The following is a 5,506-nucleotide window of genomic DNA, read 5'->3' as shown; positions in this document are numbered from 1 at the left end:
CATCATGAAAACCTGGCATGTTAACAGGGATGTGTACATTTTATCTCCACTGTACCAGGGCAACAGTGTGGAACAACTAAAATAACCAATCAGCACAGGACAACAAGAAGCAGACGGCGTAACAAGGATCGAAAGTAAGAAACCTTAAACACTAAGGGTTAATAACGCTAGAGAAGACTTGGAATAAGAGTCTAAGCAGAACAAAGTTAGACAAGGCACAAGCAGGTTACACCTTAAACAGGGACACAAAGAGAGACAAAAGATACTAAGGAAACCAAAAACCAATAAAACCTTAAGAGGTGAACTCATGACTGGAGGGGTTTAGCCTCTAAGCCATGTACTCAACCCACTGAGCGACACCTGCTGATCAAAAGGACACAAGACACACAGGACAGGATCGGACAGGTACTGGCGCAAACGTTCAATTGTCTGGTAAAATTTAACTTCATAGAGGTTTAGGAACTGAAGTGGTGTCCATTTAGCCATCCAACAAGATATCAGTAACTTTTTGGAGAACAGAACAAATTCTTGTTAGTTTTTGTTTTACTATTTTTTTTTCTGAGCATTTTACTACACTTTCTAGCCACATAAATAGTTTTAAACATTTTCTTTGACTGCCTACGACTTTTCTTCAGTACTGTGTATGCGTCTACATGCATTTCTTCAGACAGAAAAATGACCTGGAACATGTCGTCCTTGGTTAAATTTGAGGCATTTCTGTATGCGATTAGCAGGTAATCTGGGTGTTTAATGTCATTGCATGCTTGTTGATTTTGACTCCACTCTTCTTTGTACACATTATTCTCACAAATAGAACATGACAGCTGTACAGCCAAAGGATTTATAGCATCTGCTTTACCCTGAGACACATGGGGCTCTGAGGCTCACAGCTGGGACTCAAAATGCTAAATGAGAATCACTGAATATTTACTACCACATGTATGTATGCCCTTATTCTTTTAAAAGTTGCACAATTTCATTTTCGTAAATACATTAATAAAACAAACCTGAGCAATTTCATAATAGGAAATAAATGCTTTTGCATGATTATTTGTCCAGCTATGGACATTCAGTGGCACCCCCAGAAAATATAGATTTAGATCCTTCCCTGAAGACACCCACAGCGTGAGGACCAGAAATATTACTCTTAAGGAGGAAAAGTTGCAACTACTTGAAGCTAGTCCATAGCCATACTAACAACTGAAGCATACTTTATGTTCCTCATTGGAGTTGGTACGTTCCAGCGGTCTCTCCTGCAAGCTCAGTCAGTGATGCAAACAAGAGATGTGATTAGTGCGGATATTTCTGGATGTTTGGCGCAGATTATGGTTGAGTTTCGATACAGAGGACTGTCTATACAGCATGCCAGTTACTGATGGAAGAAATCACTGAGCCATTTCTCCAGTTTATTTTAGGAACCTTGGTTCCTGTTTCTGACCTGTGTGTTCCTAGTTTGCATGTTCTCTCTCTCACGCACGGATCTGGCAGTTCTAGATTCCACCTGCAGTCCAAAGACATACAGTGAGGCTGATGGGTATCTCCAAAGTGCCTGGAGGGTGGTTTGCCCCATGATGGTCCCGGGTGAACCCAGCTTTGTGCCCTGTGTTGCCTGATAGACTGTAGTCCAGTGTGTAGTGCTGCACTGTATTCCGTGGTAGGAAGGAAGAAGTGGGGTTTGGTTAGGCTTCAGAAATATTGCATAGAGGTTATAAAAAAACGCAGCCTTGCACAGATGGCACAGAAGGGTGCAGGGGCATGTCAGATGAGCCGTGGTACCTCCTCAATGCCAGTTCTAGTGACCAGTTATCAAGCCCAGTCAAGCGGGCAGAGAGGAAATGATTCTTATTCCTCCATAAAAGTTGGTGCTCTCCTCCATGCATGGATGGATGGATGATTGCAGGAGCCCGACCATGACCTGTAGCAGCAGCATTTGTCACCACTCAAATCACACGTTTGCCTGTGGCCCCCTGTTGGCCAGAAGCAGTTACTACACTAAATATTATGTATACACATTCCATCCATCCATCCATCCATTTTCCAAACCGCTTATCCTACTGGGTCGCGGGAGGTCCGGAGCCTATCCCGGAAGCAATGGGCACGAGGCTGGGAACAACCCAGGATGGGGGGCCAGCCCATCGCAGGGCACACTCACACACCATGCACTCTCACATGCATTCCTATGGGCAATTTAGCAAGTGCAGTTAGCCTCAGCATGTTTTTGGACTATGGGGGGAAACCGGAGTACCTGGAGGAAACCCCACAGCGACATGGGGAGAACATGCATGGCTCTCAGCGGAGGCGGTCGCACTTCTCTCCTTCTCCCTCCCCTTATCTTCCCTGCTTCGCTCCTCTCGTCTCGTCTAGTATACTTGAGAGACTCTCTCAGCCCTGCTCTCCAAACTACGTAAAACGATGGATTTGATCAGCTGGTCTCTCAACGCAATTGACACCATCTTCTCGATGAGAAGCCTAGGTTCGGGGGAACCTGTCTGGCAGGAACGTATGCTGCTGGCTACACGATGGACGGATGGGAGCGGTGGAGGGTCGTGTGCCTGGCAGCTCTTTCCGTGGAGGACATTGAAGACATCTACCTATTCGGAACCATGATTACAGGTATTATGCTGATTGGATTAGGCATTGCCCTGGTTTATCAAAGATTGAAGAAGACGGTGACAGCCGCTCAAAGCCCCACTAGGCTGGCCGGAATGATTGATGGAGTGGGCAGAGCTGTTAGCACTCAGACTGTGAAACTGGATAACATCATGGAGAAGCTCACAGCTTTGCAAAAATTATTGGATGGCGGAGACCAGCGTGGACATTAGGGGAGTTGGAAATTACAGCTTCTCGCCCGGAAACCCAAACAACCCTATTCTATCAGGTTTTGGCTCCCCCCAATCAGCACCGGCCTCGGCCAAGGCCGCTGCTGAACTAACAACTCCCCCAGAAGAACCAGACAGTGAGACTCTCTTGCATTCCTCTCCCCCAATCCCACGGACTGACCGCACCCTCCCCCCATCCCACGCCTTCGCTGCTTCATACCCCCAGTGTGAACAGGCGGGTCTGTGACCAGCGCCCTCGTGGCTGCAGGACCGGATGGCTGTCTGTCTGTGCTGGACTACCTCCACCTCCCCATTTCCCTCACCTGTTGCAAGTTGTGTCATTTTATGTTGTAAGGTGTAGTGACCATGTGCTTATGTTGCTGAGGTGTTTTTTTCGGTTCCTACAATGTCCTCCCCACTGGAGTACAGTCTGGGGGCTGTTTTTTAATTCTCCTCCTCTCTCCTCACGTTATTCTGTTTCTTTTCTTCTCTCTGTTTGCCCCTGTCTCCCGACCTGTCTACCCCCTACTGTGATGTTTGTGTATATGTATGGTCGGGTTGATGGCCTGTTTTTCGCTGGTACTCGTGACTAGTGACATGGTATATTGCAACAGCAATAAAGGGTTTTCATCATCATCATCGTCATCACTTTCGTTTTACTGTAATATTTTATGGGTTTTTTGTTATTTCAGTCTTAGTTATGATAATCTATCTATTTATATATTTTGTTTTTCCCAGAAGCTGGTGAAAAAATTATTTTGATGCGCATATGTACAGTGTATGTTAGTATATGACATGTAAAATTCCCGGATGGAGTAATGATTAATGATATATACATGTAGACTAAATGAAAATGGAAAAATGGAAATTATATAACGGGGACATATGTGCTGTAAGTGAAAATGTAAATGTTTTATGAAACAGGCCTGGGGGCTGAAGCTAATTCAGTGGTAAAGACATGAGCTCGTCTCTTGGAGGTCGACGTGAGGAGGTCTGCACTGGAAAAGACCACACTGAGTGAGTGTACCCTTATTGGTAACTGAAGGGTAACAGCGGGAAGCTGTTACCCTTCAGTCAACTTCACTATCCAATGTTGTGTCAATAGTCATGATCAGCAAGGAACATTCTTAGATATTAAAGTCGTTTACTCTGGTATTTGCGCTCTGGCTGTGAATGCAGCAGCTGTCCACAGTGTAACAGGCAGGCAGGTACACAGACAGACTGACTGGCAAGCAGATAGATAGACAGACAGATGGAGAGGCAGGCAGGCAAGCAGGTAGAGAAATAGAGAGACAGGAAGGTAGATAGACAGGCAAGCAGACAGACAGGCAGGTAGATAGACATGTCTAGGAGGGCAGAATGAGGCTGTGAGACCCTGATAAATACTCCTGCTTCCTGTGAGGTTTTATGTATTTCCTCTCCAGGACCAAACAGCTGTCTCCCTTCCTCCATCTCTGAGCTACAGGATGGTATGTGTCACCTAACCTCTGCACACTGCACGCAGTGATTTGCATATGCCATAGGATGCTTGGCCCTTTGCCTCCTTCCTGATCCAAACTTCTAGGGTCTCCATGGGTAACCAGCATCCTGATGCCATGAAGAGGGTGTTGAGGAAGAGGAGAAGCTTCATGGTGTAGTAATACCAGCCACATTTAAATCAACATGTAGGAAAAAAAATCACCTGAGCTGCAAAACACATAGCAATCCAGTGGGGGCGCTGTTTGGCTCATTGAGTTTGGATGCTATGTCTATGATGGGAAGGTCACCTGTTCAATGTCACTACTGGGCCCCTCCGTAAGGCCCTTAACCCCCCGTTACTCCAGGCACTGTTTGGCCCTGCTTTCTCAAAAATGTCGCTTTTTATGAAATTGTCTGTTAAATCTAACATTCATTTAATTGATAGAAATGTGCATCACTGGTGAAAGGTAAGCAAGTACTTAACAGTGATAAATTCAGTGTCTTACTTTTAACAGGGTTCTAAATACATATATAAAGCAAGCTGTGATTGGAAAGCAGTTCATACCCAAAATGGTACAATGGCCAAAAAAATCCATCCGTCTGTGTCTGCACTCGTTCTGCCGTCTCATTTGAAACCAAAGTGGGTCGTACCTCCCACTTCACCTGGTGTCAGTCAGAACCATCCATCCATTTTCCAAACCACTTATCCTACTGGGTCGCCGGGGGTCCGGAGCCTATCCCAGAAGCAATGGGCACGAGGCTGGGAACAACCCAGGATTGGCAGCCACCAGAACATTCTGGACACTCTTTGGATGCTTTTCCTTTCCTCTCCAATCCATCCCAAACTGTGTCAGCTGGGTTTGGCCCAGGTGACTGTGCTGGCTGGTTCCATCACTCTCCTCACATAGCCAGGAGACGTGTTTTGGGTCACTGTCCTGTTGATTAACAAAGAACAGGAGGTGTGTCCAAACTTTTGAACACTGTATGTAACAGAGCTACGAATCCTGAGCCTTCTGATTCTGATATACAGAAGCCCCCCCCCCCCCCCCCCCCCCCACCAAGCCCAAACCATTGCCATGCGTGTCAGCTGCATGCGTGTAGTACTGGCTGTAACGACTTGCCTGGTGACAATGTCTGTACTAGACTCACGGCCCTTGACCCCGACCCTCCTTGGTGACACAGTGGCTGGTATGACAAGAATCTCTGGTCTGTTCTTCCTATACTTGGCC

The 5,506-nt window shown here is 46.3% G+C and overlaps 1 long non-coding RNA gene across 1 annotated transcript; it reads left to right on the top strand.

Annotated features, from left to right (window-relative positions):
* The first annotated feature begins 2,337 nt into the window (after nucleotides 1–2,337).
* LOC125722735 (uncharacterized) lies at nucleotides 2,338–4,750 on the top strand. The gene is made up of 3 exons (XR_007386557.1): nucleotides 2,338–2,613; nucleotides 3,744–3,836; nucleotides 4,244–4,750. It is a non-coding gene; the product is annotated as an uncharacterized LOC125722735 (long non-coding RNA).
* Nucleotides 4,751–5,506: the final 756 nt, after the last annotated feature.

Source organism: Brienomyrus brachyistius, unplaced genomic scaffold (genome assembly GCF_023856365.1).
Source record: "Brienomyrus brachyistius isolate T26 unplaced genomic scaffold, BBRACH_0.4 scaffold41, whole genome shotgun sequence".
NCBI lineage: Eukaryota > Metazoa > Chordata > Actinopteri > Osteoglossiformes > Mormyridae > Brienomyrus > Brienomyrus brachyistius.
The sequence above is the reverse complement of the archived record's forward strand: the minus strand, read 5'-3'. Positions and strand labels throughout refer to the sequence as shown.